Consider the following 21,716-nt stretch of genomic DNA (forward strand, 5'->3'; position numbering starts at 1 on the left):
ATTTTATAGACCCAGAGGCCTAAAGTTGCAGAGGGAAAAACCACAAAACTCAGTAGGAGTATTACATGTATAAGCAAGATAATTAAATGATAAAATCTGATAATGGGATGGCTCCAAGGTGACAGAGAGAAAATAACAGGAGTACTTTAAAGTAGGAAAAACTAGTAAATAGGGAGTAGTAAATAAGGAATCAATTATATATATATATATATATATATATATATATATATATATATATATATATATATATATATATATATAACCATGTAAACAGATGATTATAGACATTGACATAAATAGAAAAATGGAAAATACCCCACCGTTATAGTAACTTCTAAGAGTCAGTCATTGGACTGAATCGATGTTTGTTAGTTTTGTATGTCATTTTATGTATTTATGTTGGTTTTGTTTTTTCTTTTTATTATTAATAAAAATTAAAAAAAAAAATAAAGTAGGAAAAACTGCTTTAAAAATATTCAAAAAAGAAAGAATTATTATATAAAGGAAGCTGCAAGAATTTAAGAGTTAGGTTGATCAGTATTGATGCATTTCTCACTAGGAACTTAGAATCACAAAAGCATTATAGGTACAATGTGGTTTGTCTTCATTTATGTTTTTGTTTTTGTTAAAAAGAGGGGAAATAATTGTAGATAACTCTAGAACATGCTATAGGTTACTAGGGAAAAATAAGTTTTAATGCATCTGAAAAATGCATTGAACTGTACTCTAAGGAAAGTGTTCTCTAGTGTATAACTTTATATGGGAAATACCAGTATGATAAAATTGAATTGTACTACATGTAAGTGCTGATCTCACTTATGAATTGTTCAGTATTCTTCTCTATTAAATCTATAATTTGGAGCCAATTGCCATATTTAGGAGTAAATTTACATGAGTTAAAGTTGTGCATTTAAAAAATCAAGTAAAAAGGGTCATTTTTGTACATCCACAGAAAATCTGAGGTCGCTTTATTCCAAAATGTACAAGATGTACAAGAGCCAGTTTGGTATAGTACTTAAGGCATCAGACTAGAAACTGGGTGATTCTTGAGTTCTAGTCCTGACTTGGGCTCAAAGCCAGCTGGGCAATGGTGGGTTGCCCCCGGTTTGGACCGGTTTGCAAGAACCAGTAGTAAAACTGGCAGGAAGCTCCGCCCACCGCCCCAGATGTTGTCATCAGCTATTTGCGCACGTGTGATCCCATTGCAAACTGGTAGTAAAGGTAAATAGAAGCCACCCCTGCAGCTGGGTGACCTTAAACTAGTCACTCTCCCTCAGCCTTGGGAAGCAAGCAAGGGCAAACCACTTCGGAAAAACTATGCGAAGTAAATGCTGTTATTTAGGGGGGGAAATTATAAGATGGGATTTTAAAGAGAAAACCAAAAAGAACTAAAAATTATAATTAACGAAGAAGGGGATTTAAATTTAATTTACTAATATAGAATAAACTTTAATACAATTATTGTGTTTTTAAAAGGAAACAGAGTAGTTAGAGAGTTCACTACCTATGAATAATTCACTATATATTCTTTCTTCAATTTGGGGCAGTTCAAAAGTATTAGATTACAATTCCATCATAATTTTGCTAGTCCAGCTGCTAATGAATAGTTGGAATAGTAAAAGTTGTCATTATCAGCCTTCTATAGCAGAAATATTGGTATAAGTTTATTTTGGTCACGAGTTTTAAAAACAGTATTCACTAGATCAGGGGTGTCAAACTCAAGGCCCGGGGACTGGATCCAGCCTGTGGGGTGCTTAGATCTGGCCCGCAGGACCTCCCTGGAAACTGTGAAGGACCGGCCCATGGTGCCTTTGCCAGCAAAAATGGCGCTCAGGAGGGCCATGAGCAGCCCTCCCAAGCTCTGTTTTTGGCTGCGCCGGCCTACTGCAACTCTCTGCCAGCAAAAACAGAGCTCAGTTTTTGCTGGCAGAGCGCTCGGGCCACCACAGGTGCCTCTGACATGAGTGACATTGAGCTAGCCATGCCCACCCTGGTCACCCCCCCCCAGGTCAAACACAACCCCAATGAGGGCCTCAATGAAATCAAGTTTGACATCCCTGCACTAAATGAAAATTGAAATAATGGCATATAATCATATGCAAGAAATAATATTAGGCATATTGCTGTAACTCCTGTTATCAATTGTATAATGCTTCTTTGTCCCACTATTAATATTCATCTCACTGGTTAGAAGTCATTATGATAGTTCTGAGATCTTCAGAGTGCCCAAAAAACAATAAGCATTTCGTTATGAAAATGTGTTATGTGTCATCAATTTTGAGATTGAGTTTCAGTATTAATAGAATGGATTTACCCAGGTTTTTTAAGTACTATGTGAGTATGTGCATGTAATGTTTTAAATTTTACTGTATTAAGCATATGCTATCTCTTTCACACAGAACAATGAAGCTTCCAGAATTGGCAAAGAACCCTTACAAATTTTACTAATGAGCTATGAAACAGTTTACAAACCTCTTAAAGTTGCACAGATTTTTAGCCCTTATATTCAAAAACTGAAGCTTTTTAATCAAGTACGACAAACCTTGAAAGAGGAGGTACAAGATATAGTATAGGCTTAACCTTCTCCAAAATGCCTCCATTGTGGCCTGAAATTATACAATACTGTTCCAGATACCTCCTGACAATACGTTAGCCTAATATGTTTTTCAAATCAAGCCAGTTTCTTAAGCAAGTTACTTGCCATTGTTTTGACACCACTTAACTCTTCCAAATGTTTGTTCATGCCGTAAACCAAGACTAGCTATAGAAATAATACCGACTCCTAAAATCTACCTAGATTAGAACATTTCAGAAGATAAATATGTGTATTTATCGGGCTTAGTCAAAAGTCTTGTTTTTAAAACAGAGCTGTTTTTAATTTTTTTAAAAAGGCTAAGCCAACATTTCTGGTTCCAGCTTTACCAGCCTATACCAGCCTCTAAACTGATATTTATTAGATTTTTACCCCACCTTTATTATTTTATAATAATTCAAGGTAGCAAACATACATAATACTCATTCTTCCTCCTATTTTCCCCACAACCACCATCTTGTGAGGTGAGTTGGTCTGAGAGTATGTGACAGGCACAAAGTCATCCAGCTGACCTTCACACCTAAAGCTGGACTAGAACTCAGTTTCTGGGCTAATAGCTTAAGTACTACACCACTCTTATCATATTTTTCTACACCATCTTTCTATGGTCACCTTGATCAAGCTACCATATTTCTATTTTATAAAAGGACTAAACTTGCTAGGCATGGTGAAGCAACGAGGAAGAATTGGCTGTCAGCCTGGGTTGTGAATTTTGAAATGCAGCTTGAAAATCCCCTTTTCCTGGACCTATAGTGATAGTTTTATAGCACAAGAAAAATGTCATTGGTAAATTCTCCTTGCTCTGATTTGCATATGGAATGATAGTAACACTTTCTAAATGCTTTTTAGGAGTCTTTCAGTTAGTTTGGAAAGAAGCAATACCTAAAAACCTTAATTGCACTTCTAATTTATATAAGTTGTCTTGCGTCATGTTGTATAAAAAGCCCTAGGTAAAGAAGTGTATGTTTGCAGATAATCCTGTTCTGCTGAGCATTAAGTCCTGCAGGTTCATATCATAATAGCCAACATCAAAGTAAATAGATAAAAGAAATTAGAAACCTGACACTCTCCCAGGAAGATTGCTGTCTCAACTGATATCTACCTTTAAAAAAAACAGACTGACACAATCCCACTTCAGGCTCCACTTCCTTTCCTTTAAGAAACCAGTTCTATTTTGTTTTTTTTATGTTTTTGAAGGACATTTATTGGTTAGTTTCTCTGAGATGTAAGAGGTGAAGAAATTATTGAAGATTATACTTCATGCATTAGTCCTTGGAAAACATGACTATAAAATTACAGCAAATGCATACTTTTCGTAGATTATGCTGCTGCTAAGCAAATGGGCTTATTACTACGGTATTATCAGTTCAAGAGTTGGGTATAATGTCTTTTAAAGGATCACATATAAATTCTTGAGTGCTCTTCCTTGGTTTATCTTCAATAATGCTGGTTTGGCTTAGTCCTGACTCCCAATTCATTAACCCCAATTGGTGTTGTTTCCTTTCTCTCAACTCCAGTCTTCTTCTCTCTCCAGTGCTTTGATGACAAATTTGTGAGTGAGTGATTGCACCTAAGCCACAAGTCATGTTTCTCACACTTCCGTTGTAACAAAGCTCCTGGTATGGGACTATTGTATAAAGGATCCTTTCAGATGTAGAAAGAACGGTCTTACATTGCCTTTAAATATAAGTGCATACCAAATAAATATACTAAAATCTAATGTCAGTACGGCTCTCCAAACACACAAGGATTGGAGAGAGTATCTTTGTATGCTGCCTGGAGTAATTGTGTGTGAGTTGAGTGGCTATATAAATCTGTTTAGTAAATAAAAATATAGACTGCACTCTCTTCGAACTCTTGAATCAGAGTTCCTGTGCAAGCAATTGTATTTAAGTAAAATGACAGGAAGGACATTTACACTATAGGCTTTTTCTAATTCTTTACATGCTGATCTCTTTTAAGCAATATAGAAGCAGATCCTAAATAATTATGTTTACTGAAAAGTAGTTTGAAGATGTTTTTTCTGCCCAGCTGGAAGATTTCTTCTATATTTCACCAAGCACTGCCTGGAAGTCAAAAAGGAGAAGTCTCAGATTAAAAACCACAGGTTTCAGTCACGAAGTTGCATTATTCTCTCTTCCTTTCTACCTTACATTTTTATTTTCTGGGGAGAGTGGGAGCAGGTACAGTAACAATTTTAGAATGATTTCTTTATGAGATTCACTTCCTTTGAAATCTGGATTTAAATTTGGAAACAATCTGGTTTTCTTGAGCAGCTTCAGAGAAGCTATGCCTCACCTCAGAGGAAGTCCGTTGTTGTTTTTTTTAAGAAACTCCTTCGTTTCTGTATTTGAGTTTTGACTTACTCCTGTGATGTTTTCAGAAGTCATTCTGAAACAGAGGTATATTTAGCCAAGTACAAATTGCATAACATACCAAAGTAAGATGCTCTTCCTCCAGCTGCTTAGGAGTCCCCTTTGAAGCAGTGAAGATACCTCAAGCCCTGGATGCACAGTGCTGAGAGTTCAACCCTATGCAGAGGCTCAAAACCAAAAGGGCAATTCTAGGGGTGTTTATTAAAATTTGGTCCCAAACTTCATAGCTCTGTTTCCATGGTCACAAGCTGCACCTGACCTAACTTTTACAAATCTGGATGACAGTCTGAAAACTTTCACAAATAAGGCAGTGCTAACCTAAACAATCAACAACTGTTTGAAGCTTCCCCTCCCATTCCAGCAGGAGTGAAAAACAAACAGATTAAAAGCATAGTTAAGTATGAACGCTAAACTTCTAGAATGTTCTTAATATGGAAAAATCCTAAATCCCTGAAATCCAATGGTCTTCCATATTGCCACTACAGGAATGTGCTTATATTATTAGAATCAAGTATGTCTCTTATATGTTATTTACTCCTGAACATTTTGCCCTTGTTTTCCATCATTCACTTCAATTGTATGTTTAAGCAAATCATATTCTACTTAAAAATGAAGAATGGGTTAATATTTCAACTGCTTTGATTCTGTAAATACTGATGGGCCAGATGTTGCAACTTTATATGAAGAATATTTACAGGGAAATATATGTTGTGAAGAACTCGGGAAGGCGGTAGTAATAAGAGAATCCCGACAAAATTGTCTGTTGGATTTCAGAGAGCTGTAGTCATATAAACCAAGTATTTCTAAAAACTATTTGCAAATAATATTTGGAGCTTTTATAAAACCAGAGATAATTCATAGAATGTAGAATCTGATCATCTCTTCTTAACACGAGGGACTAGCAAATTAAGGCAAAATAGGACTACTGATTAAGTATTTAATTATATTTATACACATATAATTTATATAAACATATTTATATAATTTAATTCTATATAATTAACATATTACTTGTTAATAGCAAAACTTAATGCTAATATTCCAATAAAATGCATTAATTGCACTCTACTATGATACTTCATTACAAGTACTGTATCCAAGTTTAGTCATCATACTTTAAAAATAATGCAATTGCAGTAAAAACAGTTTTTAAAAATGGCACAAAAAATGGTCCATTGTCAATTCCCAGTTAAACCGGGACACATCTGTCTTGAGGACAGTATGTTAAGAGACTGTCCTGTTCCAAGATGTTTTTGACTCTCCTGACAGCCTAGAATTCCTACCAGGCAGGCCAGTGCAATAAAGAATTGCATTGGGCCTTCCTGAAAGTAACCCAAAATGATGAGGAGAATGGTCTACTTCAATTGGCTCCACGTTTGTTAAGAACTGCAGTTCTTAAATTAGTGAATCGGCTTTCCCCATTGACTTTGCTGATCAGAAGGTTGCAAAAGTGGATCACATGACCCCAGGTCACTGCAGATCAGTTGCCAAGAGTCTGAATTTTGACCACGTTGGAAGAATATCCCTCTGGTTCAGTTCCAAGCCGGGAGAAAGACATAAAGGCTGATTGGAAAGGTGGTTTAATGATGAAGCAGAATCACATGGGTTCTGAGTAGCTGACCACATGGAGTTGAGAGTGAGGGGTTAGGGTTAGGGTTAGAATGCAAGAACATGTATTCTATTGGCTGTTGTAGGGGTCATAGCTGGCTCTTTAGGTTGCCTGAGCTAGGTTTGGTTGAAGTTTGGAGGGTGATGCAATGAAGGGGCTTTGGGCAATTCCTATTGTGGCTGAGGGCTAATCCTACCTTTGTTGGATCTTGGGTGAGGGTATTTGCTTATGAATAGAGCTAGCTATCTCTTTATTTCATAAGTGCTGACATCAGCTGAGGGCTATTTAGAAAGGTGGGAGCTGCTTCCCAAGAGCATGTTTCTCCATTTCTCATCCAGGGAAATATAATATTCTGCCTTTTTAATATTTCTCAAAATATTTCATTCTTCTAAGGAGAAGGGTGGGTGCTAACTTTCTACAATCACAAGGGCTGTAACGATGCCGCAATGTCGTAAGTGCGAAAAATGGTCGTCAGTCACGTTTTAACTTCGAACGGTCCCTAAATGAACTGTTGTAAGTCGAAGACTACCTTTATTTCTTGTTAGGCCAAGGTGCTTAGCGGCCTTACGGTGATCTTTTAATATTTCAGATCAAAACGCTGCATACGCTTTCGGCCGCTCTTCGTTCCTGCGGTGAGCAGCTACGGTTGTTCACCATCAAGCGATCGAGGTTGGAGCGGCAGAGCCCCTCTCGTTGCGACTTTCGGCAAACGGAAAGAAAAGGGAAGCAGAAGGAGCAGCCGCACCGGGAAGGCGGAGAAAGGGCGCGGCGCTGGGGAGGAGGGCGGGGCTGCTGGTTGCACCTGGCGGCTGCTGGGTCCTGCCTTCCCTGGAAGCGCCTTGGAGCCGGAGTAACCCCGGGAGGCCGGCTGAGCGTCGCCCTGCACTTTGCAATCCGAGAAGGCGGGCCTCGCACAGAAAGCCCGGGGAGAAGCGGCGCCGGGGCAGCAGACGGGCGATGGTGCGCGAAGCTGGGCAGTCGCCAAGCCGCCCTCGGAGCGGGGCCGGGAGGGCCGCCACCTGCCGTAGCTGCGCCTGCCGCCTCGGAGAAGTAGCCTCGGGCAGCGCCCCGCGTTTGATCAAGGTGAGCCTCTCCCGGCCGTAGCCGGGGGAAAACGATCGCGAGGGAAGAGGCGGCGAACAAAAGGCTCCGGCAGGCCGGGTTAGGTGGGTCGCCGGTGGGGAAGCGTTATTTCTGGGCGCGCTCCGTGGGATGATGATAATGATGCCTCTGGTCTATGCAATATGCAATAGGTGGGAATGTCGGAGCCATGGCGTCAGCAACCCGAAGCATTCGCCCTGGACATCCGGTGTGCAAGGAGAGGTTGGAAGAGTGGCTCCGACTCCGGGGTTTGATCTTGGAATGAAAAAGGGGGAGGAAGGACCGGCGAACTCTTCAGAGATGAGTCCTGCCCGGGTTTTGGATTTAAGACCCCGATCGCTTTGAAAGTCAACATCGCGAGCGTGGGTCAGGGGGGGTTGCCAGTCGCCTGGTGGGAACGGGTTGCAAAACGGGTTTTAAAAGCGTCTCGGAGGGCTTCGGTTGCGAGCCGGGACAGAGTTGCGGGCGGGAGTGGTGGTGGTGGGGGGAATCAAGGGGATCTTTGCCCTTCTTTTATTTCCACGTTTACCTGGAATAAATCCCTTGAGTTGGGAGTTAACTCTAGAATCGGATTGGATTGAATACTTTTTCTCGAGAAGCGGGAACGCTGGCACCTCCGCTGTGCTGAGGAAAATATCTCGGGCTTCCCGACCCTTAGGATTGCTACGACGGTTCTGTAATTCGCGCTTTTCCTTCCAAGACCGCTTCAAATGGATCCCTGAAAACAGGAAATCATTGAGCACCGGCTAGGCGTCGACTAGATCCTCCTCTTCTGTCAGCCGAAGTCCGCCTCTCGTCTGTTTTCGCGACATGCCAAAGAGCCGGTATCGCCCGGGCGGTGACTTCCGCAGAGCCTCCGGGGCCAGGGGAAAGGAAAATACGGTCAAGCTCCGAGCTGGTCTGGAAGCCGAGGAAGCCAGCCAGCAAGCAAGCCAGTCGCGAACGGGCTCGGCGGCGTCCTTTAAGGAAGCGCATCCTTTTCACGACGCTGACGCGCCCGCTGTTGTTTTTGCTGTAGGCTTCGGGGTTTTTTATTTTTTTAATTCTGTCTGTCTGCATATCTATCATCCATCCATCTGTAGATATATATGTGTGCATATACGTGTGTGTGTGTGTGTGTGTGTGTACATGTACAGGTAGTCCTGGAGGTAGGAGCACAACTGAGCCCAAAATTTCTGTTGCTGAGACAGTTGTTAAATGAGTTTTGCCACATCTTATGACCTATCTTGCCACAGTTGTTAAATGGATAATACTGCAGTTAAGTTTAGTGACATGGTTGTAAAGTGACTCTGGCTTCCCCATTGACTTTGCTTGTCAGAAGGTTGTAAAAGTGATCACATGACCCCCATCATAAATTCATGCCAGTTGCCAAGCATCTGAATTTTGATTACCTGACCACAGGGATGATACAGTCGTAGGTGTGAGAAATGGTAATAAGTCACTTTTTTCAGTGCCATTGTCACTTCGAATCGTCACTAAATGAAAGGTTGCAAGTCAGGGACTACCTATGTATGGATTAGTTATACGTATTTATATTTTTATAAATAACACAAGGTGGCGAAGATACCTATTACTCCTTCCTCCCCCTATTTTCTCCACAACAACAATCTTGTGAGGTGAGTTGGGCTGAGACCAAGTGACTGGCCCAAAACCACACAGTTGGCTTTCATGGCTAAGGCGGACCTAAAATTCACTTTCATCTGTTTCTAGGCCAACACCTTAACCACTAGATCAATTAATGAGTTTATGGCTGGGCATACAATTCCTGCTTTTGTTTTGCAAGTTAGTGCAAATTCAGTATGTTGACGGTTACTAGGTTCAAATCAGGACATGGGATTTATTGTAATCACTCAAATGAGTTTAACTCTTTAACAATTAGGAACCAATAGGTTAGAATTGCCCAAGGGGAGGGGAGGAAGATGAATGCTTTCCCTATTAGAAATTATGGGCCTTTCCTCCCCTGCACCTTCTTTCAGGAAACCCCACCCACCAACCCAGCTTTCCCAGTTGCTTTCATTTCATCCCTATTCTGTATCTGAGCACTTTAAGTAGTCTTTAGTTCCCCTGCCAGTGCTTTCCACTATAAAACAGATCACAAGTCACAACAATGTTCCTGCATGCACACTCTGATACACGTTGGATCTTGCTTGGTTGAAGTTACAGCCAGGTGATCAATCCTTAAGGGGTGGGATCAATTGGATTCTGTTGTCCACTTTAGCCAAATTGGATAACATCCATGCTACTTTGAGCAGAAAATAGTTTTTTTGCTTATACCAGTTACCAGTCTCTCTCATTCTCTCTCTCCCCTCCGTTCCCCTCCCATGTTTCTTGATTGTTTTGAGTTGCTTCTTGAGTTTACCATAGTTCTGGGATGACACTGAACTTGTGATCAGAAGGAGCCTTCTGTGGTTTGTTACAAATTCATTTAAAGGCACTAAATCCAATGCTTTGAAGTGCTTTCTACCTATAATTGACAAACTACACTGATATGAAATTTACTGGCCCATTGTTGATCTTTCAATTGCTTATTTCTGTCTTCTAGTGCCACACAACCATTATTTAGCTACCAGAAGGCCTCTATTACTATTATAGTGATGGATGAGTGACTGGAGGTCATAAAGCCCTCCAGTCTTCCCATTTGCAGTCAATTACAGCACAATCATGGCCTGTCTACAACTGTTTCCACATCCTCATGATATTGCTTCCTCGTGATGTTGCTTTTATCTTGGCCCCAGCCTAAGCAGGAGGCAGGTACAAGCATGCCTTAGTTGTATCTATTATTAAAATAACATTTTCTCTTTACTCAACAAAGGCCAGAGATAGCTTTGAGGTATATCAAATCTGTTAAGCCTTTTTACCCATGATCTTGGAGGTAAGTCAGGTTTAATCATGACAGGGAAAAAGAGGGAGTAGAGCTAGAGCAGGAATTTGCAATGAGGAAAGCAAATAGCATACCTGTATAGTGTTCTTCCAACTTAAACTTGGATAGAATGCACTAACTCAGTTATGGCAAGGATCAGTTTGATGGTCTTGAATTGCTTATATTTGTTGTAATCTCTTTTGAGAAGATGACAACACTGTCCAAATACTGGGTAGCATTTTCATTTTTACTGAATAAATAAAGTAGTTGAGTTAAAAGAGAAACTTTTATTGCAGATAACCTGTTTGAGCAGAAATGAGGAACAAGAAAGCTTTAAAGCTAAACACCCCTCTAAACAATAATTTGATGTCAGCCTTATTCATGCTGTGATGGTGATGTACAACCTCAAATATTTGAGGATTGGATTGCAGCTTTCATTGTGTTTCATGGATGGTTTACTGGCTCCAGGATTTTGGACAGGCATCTTTTTTCAGCAGTATCCAGAAATATCAATCAACTCGTACAGCATGTATCTTATGAATGAGTTATGGCCCTTCATTTATCAAACTACTACTTTCACTGGATTAATTTTTAAAAAACTCAGCATTCACTGTTTCAATGTCCCAGTGTAATTTCCTTTAGCTTCTGGTCAAGCAGTGGGTATTCACCCTGCATTAAAGCAATGCTTCCCAAATGTCTTCTTTCAATACCCAAACATACTTGTCAGAAAGTCCTTTTTACTCAATGTAGGTAAAACACTTTAAATCTGGTTAAGTGTCCTTGTTGTGATAGCTAACGACACATGAACTCATTACCTGAAGAAAAAACACCCAATTAATGCAAAGCACTACATTAAAGGGTAACAAACAAGGACCATCATTTTCCTTATTAAAAAAAAAAGAGGACCTAGGGATGTTACATAACCAGAATGCCTCTCTCTATCAGTATATGCTCACACTGAAATTTAAATATGGAGATGGCTTTAATTGTGCAGAATTGAGAGTGTTCTTTTAGCATTTGCTATTGCTATAGCCATAATAATGATTGGTTTCCCCAAAGTTAATAGCAATAGCACTTACTTATATACTTCTCCATAGTGCTTTACAGCTCTCTCTAAGTGGTTTATAATGTCAGCATATTTCCCCCAACAATCTGGATCTTCATTTTACCAACCTCGGAAGGCTGAGTCAACTTTGAGCCAGTCAGAATTGAACTGCTAGCAGTCGGCAGAATTGGTCTGCAATACTACATTCTAATGTCTGCACCACCATGGCTCTCTAATCCATAGACTTGAGAGAACCTGATAGTAGACAAACACAGAATGGTTCTTTTGTCACACTGAACCACAAATTAACCAACCACTGTGTAACTTAATGTACTGCATAGACCCAGCCTTGAATGCTAGTTTTTCTTTATGCAAATATAGAAAATTGGGTTAAGTTAACTGTAGCTAAAACATATTTACAGAAAGATTAGAAAGATCTAGGGTAATCCATTTGACTTTCTGATTTTATTGTGGTATAGATGAGAAAAAATAATAGTGACGTTTTCCCCCAGCCATATATTCAAGTTTCATGTTGAGTAGTATGTTGTTGAAAGCGATTGTCTGGCAACAGAGAAGTTACTCATATTTTATATAATTTACACAGATGAAATGCTGTCATTCTCTGCTCACAAGGGCCTTTTTTCACTTATCCTATAGCATGGATATAAATATAGGACCAGGGCTTCAGGATTTTTGTGTTAATTACAGTTTAAATGACATCAGTCCAGTGGTTCATCTTAATTGTAGTTGTTGAAACAAATTACCGTTCAGAATTATAGTTTGTTTTCCCAAACTATAAATCAGATTAACAAGAGACTGTTAGATTCTGGAGATGAGAGCAAGCGTTCTTAATATCAAAACAGAATGATGAGAAACTTGTAATAAGCTTTTTATAAAACTCCTGTTAACAAACATAGGATTTGAAAGGGTTGGTCAAAAATGGCAGTTGAAATATGTATTTTGATGCACTTAATGTCTGCTCCAGGATGTAGTTTACAATTAAATAGGGCTGTGTGCACTTTAAGAAGATTTGGAAGAAATGGTTTGTACTTGACCCGAGCGCCAGCCGTTTCTGCTCTTCGTTGAGGGACAAGACTGCTGTAATGAACAGAAGAAGTACTATGCTTCTGTGAGGTTTCAAGTATTTCTTCAAGCCATTTTCCAAGTATGTTCAGTCACATTTATAAGTGTTCTTTATTATGAATAGTAGAAAGCGTTTCCCTTCTCTTTCCTAATACTGAAACTCAGGGTTGCATAGGAGCCTAGTTGGTTATTATATGATGGCAGCTTGTGCTCATCCTTACCTACCCAGTATGCCTGATGCCTTTTAGTGTAGCTTAATGTATCTAAAGGCTGCCATGCTTCTAAATTGTAATTCAGATTCTAGGGACAACTGCAGCTAGCTTTAAGATAATACATAATTTTCTTTTCTTAAAGTACAACCATGAGAAGGAAACTGATCCATTCCCATTTTTAAAACAATTAGTGGTCTGAGTTATATATTATGCTAAATCAGGATTCTGAACATGATCTTTTGACCAAGCTATAGAAGTCTGATTCATATGTAACATGAAATCACATTATAGATTTGTCCATATATTACTGTTAGAAGAAACCAGGCCATGTGATGATTTATTACTCTAAACAATGCCATTGTAGATTTGAGTAACAAGAAGCTATGAACTTAAAGCAACCTGTATATCAACAAGGCAATTCAGTACTTTGAATTGGCTTTTATTTTTAGTTTATTTGCTTAGAATAGAATAACAGAGTTGGAAGGGACCTTGGAGGTCTTCTAGTCCAATCCCCTGCCCAGGCAGGAAACCCTACACCACTTCAGACAAATGGTTATCCAACATCATCTTAAAAATTTCCAGTGTTGGAGCATTCACAACTTCTGCAGGCAAGTTGTTCCACTGATTAATTGTTCTAACTGTCAGGAAATTTCTCCTTAGTTCTAAGTTGCTTCTCTCCTTGATTAGTTTCCACCCATTGCTTCTTGTCCTACCCTCAGGTGCTTTGGAGAATAGTTTGACTCCCTCTTCTTTGTGGCAACCCCTGAGATATTGGAACACTGCTATCATGTCTCCCCTAGTCCTTATTTCATTAAACTAGACATACCCAGTTCCTGCAACCGTTCTTCATATGTTTTAGCCTCCAGTCTCCTAGTCATCTTTGTTAATAATCATCTTATATTATTTTATAATATCTTCAATGGGACTATATTTACAAATTTCAAATCTGCCATTAAGTCAAGCTAAGAGCAACATGGGTGTTGGTGTTGTAAGGTCTAGCTGTGTCCTAATGTAGAAGCTGGCATTTTTATCTTGATTTTTCTTTTTTATTTATTTTATTTTATTTTATTTCGAATTTATATACCGCACCTTCTCCCGAGGGACTCAGGGCGGTGTACAGCCAGATAAAAACATACAATACAAACATTAAAAAACAATTAAAAGGATATATATTAATTTGGCCCCAATTTAAGATAACAAACCAATTAAAAATTAAAAATATGTTAAAAAATATGTTAAGCCAGCCTGGCTTGCTGAAAAAAGAAAGTTTTAAGGGCACGGCAGAAGGCACTGAGGTCTTGGATTCTCCTTATCTCTGGGGGCAGCTGATTCCAGAGGGTAGGTGCCCCCACAGAGAAGGCCCTCCCCCTGGGGGTCGCCAGCCTACATTGTTTGGCTGATGGCACCCCGAGGAACCCTCTCCGTGGGAGCGCACAGGTCGGTGGGAGGTCATCGGTAGCAGCAGACGGTCTCGAAGATAACTAGGTCCTATGCCATGGAGTGCTTCTTAGGGTGCTTCCTTAAAATGAAGATAGAGAATGTACTCCAGTGGGGAGTCTATAGAAATACCAGAGAATATCTGTAGCTCAGGCTTGAACTCTGGAGTTCTTGGTGCTCTTTGTGCTTGATTGTTTGAATGCAAACATTTCATTTGCATGCTTATCTAGAGTAACATCAGTATATCCCATCCTCTCAGTTTTAATTGAATTTGGTTTTAATTGGGTTATTTTAATTACTGGGCCGAAATTATTTAATTGTTTTTAAACTGTTTTTAAATTTTATATGTTGTGTTTTATCTCGGCTGTGCACCGCCCTGAGTCCCGCAGGAGAAGGGCGGTATAGAAATATAATAAAATAAATAAAAAATAAATAAATATTTGCATCTAGTTGGGTAATGAAATGATTGCAAGCAAATATCCAAGCTCAGAGAATACCAAGAACTCAGCATCTATATTAGTTGGCTCTTGTGCTGCGTGCTCCTATAGAGAACAATACAGTTTCAAATGAGAGTATAGAGATAAATGGATTAATAATCTGATTCAAGACAGTATAAGGCTAGCTTCTTATATTTATTTATGTTTTGGCAAAATAAATTGTTTACCTTATTTTTTTTCTCTGCCCAGTATTTTGTCTCTCTCCCATAGCAATCCTCATATCTAAATAGTTGATATTTGATGTTTTCATTTGAATATCTTTTATTCCAGCTTGCAAATCAGTGTTTTAAATGGTCAACCTCACTTCCTCCACTGTATAACTTCAGTAATAGCCAATATGTAAAATAACATTTAAAACCTTACTGATCCCTGTGGTCTTGGTTTTAATTTTCTATTTAATTCTATTTTAATGTTTAAAATTATTTTTTTATAGTTTTTTTTTAAAAATATCATTGTAAGCTGCCCACATTTGCTGTATTGGTGAGACAGGCAGCATAAAAATTTAATAAAGCAGTAAGGAGTAGTAACATGTTTGGACAAATGAAAATAAGTATAACCATACGTAAATTTAAGATCTTAATAAACATGTAATGCTTAAGGAAGGAAATTGTTGTGGTGAATTCAGAAGACAGGACAGATTATGTAGGTTGTTTCAAGTTTTAAAATATAAGGTTCAGTAAATTATATTCCAGCAGCTATGCTCATTTTAAAAAAGTAACATTTATTTTCGCAGCTGTGCAGCTGTGTGGATGCATGTTGAAAATTATTTTTGGAAAAATGTGGCTGACTGTTACCGTAGTCAAAGGAAAATAAGCAAGATGATAACCCTTAGTTTCTTGTGTGCAGTTAAAGGTGAGAAAAAACATACCAGTTCTCAGGCATAAATAACACTCATCATGTGTCTGAAGAGACTGGCTGAAGCTTCCAGGTCCCTTCAGACTATTTCAACCAGTGACAACCAAAACAGCCTCTTTAGGAGACAATAACCCTGCCATCAACTTGAGGGTACACCCTGAAATCTCTTACATCATTGACAGAGGCAGATGGGGTGACCTGGTGAATTGTGACATAACAATAGGACCACAGGGATGTCAAGTAGTTGATTGGCAAATCGCGAATTTCAGTCAGTGGGGGCCTGGAGGAGTCAGAGTTAAGGTAAATTTTCCCAAATCACTTAAAATGTGGATTGATGTATGTTGCTAGAAAGGTCTGCAAAATTGAGGTAATTAACAGGGTTTTTATAATGTAAACCATTTTTTTCCAGAGATTAAAAACAAAAACTGAATACTGTATTTTTCAGACGATAAGATGCTCCAAAGTATAAGATGCACCTAGCTTTTGGGGAGGAAAACAAGGGGGGGAAATCTGCCTCTGCCTCTGCCTCCCAGCAATTTTATCTCCTTGCAGCAAACATCCTGGTCAGCTTCAGCACAGCTTGATTTAGTAGAAGCCTATTCCCGCCGCCTGGAACGGGCCACAAACGGGATGCACGGAGGCTGAAAATGGGGTGCGGAGGCTGAAAATGGGGTTTGTGGAGGTGGCGATAGGTGGCAGCAGCAATGGGCAGCCATGGCGGCGATGGGCGGTGGTGATCCCTGCAGCCTGGAACAGCTGATAGGCAGTATTCTGGAGGCCGATCCAACCACCAATCAACTGCTTGTGCTAAATCAGGCTGTGCTGAATCTGACCAGACTGTTTGCTGTTTGCTGCAAGGGGGTAAATTGCTGGGAGGCAGAGGCCAAAGGGTGGGGGTGGGGGTGGGGCTTTCGTAACATTCACTGTATAAGATGCACAGACATTTCCACCCACTCTTTTGGGGGGGAGGGAAGTGCATCTTATACACCAAAAAATATGGTATATATATTTCTAGGATACAGCTGCACTTGGAAAGAAAGCTCAGTGAGTTTAATAAGACTGCCAGTGACTGTAAACAACAACTCTTAAATAATATTTGGCATTTAAAAAAAAATTAATAATAAAAAAATTCAATTTGCAATGAATTTAGGCAAGACTGGATCACTGTGCTGTACTAGGCAGCCTTTTTAAATGTTTACAGTTAATTATAATAATTTCTGTTGAGGAAACCAGCCAGCACGTGAGCTTCTTTGAACTCTTTTCATTGGAGTAAACAAGTCTGATTTCCTCACAAATCCTTGGAGGCACTCTCTGGCATCACTTGGTCTTCTAAAGCGAATAACTGCTATTGTGCATAGCAATGGTGCTGGTCCCTTTCCTTTTTCAAGAGCAAATATATCCGCTTCTATGGCTAGTTTTCCCTTCCAGAAAACAGCTCCCATGAACTGCTAGCTTTATAGCACAACCTCTATGAATGGATGGATTTGAGTCAATTAATGTGTAGTTTCCTGGGTTCCACGGCATGGTGGCAGCTTCAAAAAGCATATGGAGCTGAATCACCTGTTGGTACCATATGGAGTGTGTTGTTCATAAGTATGGGGAAAGTTTAGGAGATGTTGGCACCATGTGGTCTGTGTAGTTGCAGGAAAAGCACTTGCCATCATTTTTTTCTGAACTTACAAACTAGCTAAACTGCTGAGTACATACTGTAGTTAAAGCTATTTTTTTTTGTCTATGGGGGGATTGATTGATGTTTGAATCAGTGGACTTGATGAAGGAAACATTCTTTGCCTGAGATGTCAGTGATGATGGGGAAACTTCACTAAGAAAAAAGTGTTTTGAACAAGAGCGAGCAAGAAAATGTACAGCTAAGAAACAAATAGGAATGCTGACAAACAGGCTTCTAATTGTCTTCAGTGGTGCATTGTGACAGTTTGAGGCCTTAGGCACAATAAAAATGTAAGGGTCCCCAATAGTCATTAATTCCCTCTAATAATGTATCACAAATAATATCTAAACAATTTACAACAAATGATTATCTATCTACCTTTTAATTATAGATTTTGTTCTTAATAAATCGTTAATACCTTTACAAACAATAGAGTTTATATTAAAAGATATGTCTTCCATGATTACAAAAGATGCAAATCACAATAAATAATAGAGAAATACAATTACATCATTTCACAGGCATAGATAATTGATATTTTGTATGTATGTACATCAACATTGTTTTGTATTTAACCCCCCCCCTTTTTTTTTTGAACTCACAAAATGGTATGGTCTGATTTCATACGCAGGTGAGTTTTCTATTGGCCATCAGGCCGTTAAAAATTCAAATAATAACTGTGCAACATGGGGGTGGGGAGAATCACCATATGTACCAAAAACCATGCTAGCCGAAGGCCCCAAAAGTTGCTCCTGGAAATCCCCACTGATTTGAAAAAGGATTCTTGAAAAGAGGGGGAATCAATTTTCTGAAAATGTAATTTTTGGGAAACAGATTTAAAAGGATGGCAAAAAACAACAGTTTGCTTTTTGGTAAGTGGATGTTTTATGACTGGTGGCCTGTCTAGAGAATGGGCATACATCTTAGGCCAGCTGTTTTTTGTTCTAAATGAATAAAGGGATGCTACCCATTATTCTGTATTTTTTTAAACTTTGAAGCCTGGTCAAAGGAATGATTGTACTCAAAGGGTTTCAGTATGTGCCTTTTCTGAAATATACCCCCCCCTCCAGTGTATGTTTCCTCTTCATGAGCAAACAAACCACCTTGTGTATTTTTATCAATCTTCCCTCCAAATTTTACCCCTCCCAAGCCTTCATTTATCTAATCTTTCTGTTTAATAGTTTATTAGTGTCAATTGAAGAGTTCCATGTGTATTTTTCACTGTACATTTAGTTGTTTACTTAATCCTCACCAAAACTTTACTGAAGAAAAAAAGGTTTCCTCTTTTTTCTTTTCTTTTTTTGTTGAGAAAATACAGTTTAGTATCCAATCTTTTTGAATAGAACTGGAAAAACGGATTAAAAGTGTCAACATTTTAATTATCGCTGTAGCTATAACTAATAGGTGAGACAAAGTCTCTGCTTAGTACTAGTTTAAGTACTTATTCAGTTTCTCTCTGCAGAATCCTTTACTTGCATTAAACCAACGTTTCAGTTCACAGACAAATTTATGCAGCCGGTATTAATGCAGCTAAATAAATACAGGTTTTAAAAGGCAAATGTTACTTCCTTCTTCATTCTGTAGGAAAATCTGGGAAAACTACAGAAATAATAAAAATCCAAAGGGGAATCTAGGAGAGTTTTTTAAACCAACACATTTTATTAAAAGGCATAAGCTTATGAAGGCTACCTTAAACTAATATCTTCTTACAATTTGTTCAAAGAGAAATCATATAGCCTCCTTTAGGTTGATCTGGACTTTTGGTAATTTCATGGACAGAGTTATGCTGATGTAAGAAGATTCCAGATTTGCAGAATTTCTCTTTTCTTGTTTTTTGTTGTTGTTTCTTTCAATACAGTTACTCCTTGATTTATGACCACAATTGAGCCCAAAATCTCTGTTGTTAAGTAAGACATTTGTTAAGTGAATTTTGCTCCATTTTACAACATTTCTTGCCACAGTTGTTAAGTGATTCACTGCAGTTGATAAGTTAGTAACCTGGTTTTTAATTTGGCTTTCCCATTGTCTTTGCACGTCAGACGGTTGCAAAAGGTGATCACATGACTCCCGGATGTGCAATGGTCATAAGTATGAACCAGTTGCCAAGCATCTGGATTTTGATCACATGATCATGGGGATGTTGCAAAGTTTGTAAGTGTGAAAAATGGCCATAAGTCACTTTTTGCAGTGCTGTTGTAACGGTCACTGGGTGAATTGTTGTAAGTCAAGGACTACCTGTACTAATTTTTCACTTCCATTATGCAAGATGCCTTCCTGCTTTCACTAAAGCTCCCAACCAGTTAAGATGGTTTTAGTAGGGAAATGGAAAAGGTGCCTATAGGGAACTGAAATAGAAGGGGTTTGGTAATAGTGATGAAACGCAGTAGCGAAGGAATATCCTTTGAAGTCAATAGTTGTGTCAGCCACCTGGCTCCCCTCTTTCATTCCCCATGGAGAAATCATGAACCGTACTGCCATGCAATGACAAACTAGAAAAGCGAGGCACCAAGGGGATAAAATGCATTCTTACTGGTTGAGCCAATTGCATCCCACAATTTGAAAAAGAAATAATAGAATTACTTCTAGGAAAGGGAGAGACTCCTGCGTGAACTGCCTCCTGAGATTCACATGGCTCTTGATGCAATCCATCTCTCCCTAATGGGAGCGCTAATGGTGAATGTCTTTCAGCCTATTCCTTTCCCTTCAGCTAAGTGATGGGGTTTATTTCAAGCCAATATCACATGGTTTAACAGCAAGTATTCTTCCTCTGAGGTCCATAATGGCACTAAAGTGTAAGCTGGAGGTCTGTTCAAGCACCAAATGCTAAATGCTTTTCTGCTAAATGCCATCATTTTCTTTATCTCTGAGCAGCATCCATCATTAGTTGAAGTCAAGCTTATCTCTGTAGACAAGCATCTGAAAATGTGTCTTTCTTTTACACTTTCATCTTGCAGCAAATGTAGAAAGCTAGTCCCTTATCAACAATAGTTAGGATGGATAAATTGAAAAATAAAAAGAACAAAAAGGATTTGAAAAAATAATAAAAAAGATCTGAAAAAAATAATAGAAAGGATCTGAAAAAATATTAAAAAGAATCTGAAAAAAATGTGACTTGAAATAATGAATCCCCCCCCAAAAAAACAATTGATACCATGGCTCAGTTTTCTAATAGACTTTTTAGCTTAAATTATAATTTAAATGATCCATTGATTTATTTTCTACAGACCAGTTAGATGACCGCTTAAGTTTTTCTGTGATCAAAAAGCCAAGGAAGTTTGTTGCGTAAGTACTGTAGCAGCTGATATAAACTCTGTTCTTTTACAGATGAATACATTAATCTTTACATAACCTTTTGTGGGTCATCATAATAACAGTCATCACCATACTTTGCATTATTGCTTTGTTTTCCAAAAGTAAGAGCTAGCAATACCTTAAAATATTTTTACAATGGATCAGACATCTTTATTGCAATATTCCTAATATGTTAAAAACAACTAATTACAGCAATAGTTAATTTACTTTTGTGACTGGTGTAAGTATTAAAATTGTTTCTGGCTGAAATATGCTTTGTTTGTGGTGATAATAAGGCAAACACTTTAAAAACATCAGCCCAACATTTTGACACAGATGATTGATCACTGCAGTCTTATGAATTATTTAAAAAGGACTCCAGAATTCTTTAGTCAATATGACCATGTTATCTAAGAGTTGAACATGCTGTGGTCCAAGATAAATTGCAGAGTGCACCAGAGTGAGGAAGATGTTCTAGCGCCTAAAATATAAGGGTAACCTAAAAAGGAATTTGTGTGTGCCTCACTCAGCATAGCATAGTGTAATATATCATACAATTTATCACTCCTAGTAAATTATGGATGATAACCTCAACTGCATTCTCCCTCCCAAGCACTAAATAAAGAGTCCTCCATCCTATTATATAACTGCAAGGTAAAATGTCTGCTGAAATAATTATTTGTATCCTTCCAAATGGTTATATGGGAACTGCTAAAATAGTCTCAGTTACATCAGTTTATAATTTATGTTTGATGAATTAGCCAATCTGTGCACTGTTCTCTTCAACATCACCACAAATCTGACGTCAGGAATGATAATGTTCTAAAATTAGCAGGGGAACATTAAGAAACAACAAAGATCAGTTTCATTGAGAAATAGCTTACATGGTAATTTAAGAATATGAATTAACTTGCTTTTTTTCACAAAGCCTTATGGATTAATACAACTATTTTTGGAATGTCAAATTGTTTGAACTGGTTTTGTGATAATATATATATTTCTGTGTGTGTCTGTGTGTATGCTTTGCAATAAATCCTTTTACTGAGCCAAGAAAAGGGATGCTCTTTTTGTCTATTCTAAAGCATCATT

General features: G+C 38.5%; 1 protein-coding gene and 1 long non-coding RNA gene across 7 annotated transcripts in view; one reads left to right on the forward strand and one right to left on the reverse strand.

Moving 5' to 3' along the window:
* Window positions 1–3,765: 3,765 nt before the first annotated feature.
* Window positions 3,766–7,236, reverse strand: LOC117672692 (uncharacterized). Its single transcript, XR_004593322.3, has 2 exons — window positions 7,107–7,236; window positions 3,766–4,659 (listed from the first exon to the last, which is right to left on the reverse strand). It is a non-coding gene; the product is annotated as an uncharacterized LOC117672692 (long non-coding RNA).
* The window catches only part of MFSD6 (major facilitator superfamily domain containing 6), a 29,609-nt gene continuing 15,059 nt past the window's right edge, over window positions 7,167–21,716 (forward strand). For 3 of the 6 annotated variants that reach the window (XM_034429465.3, XM_087882109.1, XM_087882110.1), the window contains exon 1: window positions 7,167–7,660. The gene's annotated coding sequence lies outside the window, so the exon portion shown is untranslated. Of the gene's footprint in view, window positions 7,661–8,475; window positions 8,693–15,896; window positions 16,035–17,993; window positions 18,209–21,716 lie in introns of those variants that run through there. The other 3 variants (XM_034429483.3, XM_034429475.3, XM_034429494.3) reach the window with 3 other exon arrangements.

The sequence above is a fragment of the Pantherophis guttatus genome, chromosome 1 (assembly GCF_059756535.1).
Source record: "Pantherophis guttatus breed Tessera chromosome 1, ASM5975653v1, whole genome shotgun sequence".
Taxonomy (NCBI): domain Eukaryota; kingdom Metazoa; phylum Chordata; class Lepidosauria; order Squamata; family Colubridae; genus Pantherophis; species Pantherophis guttatus.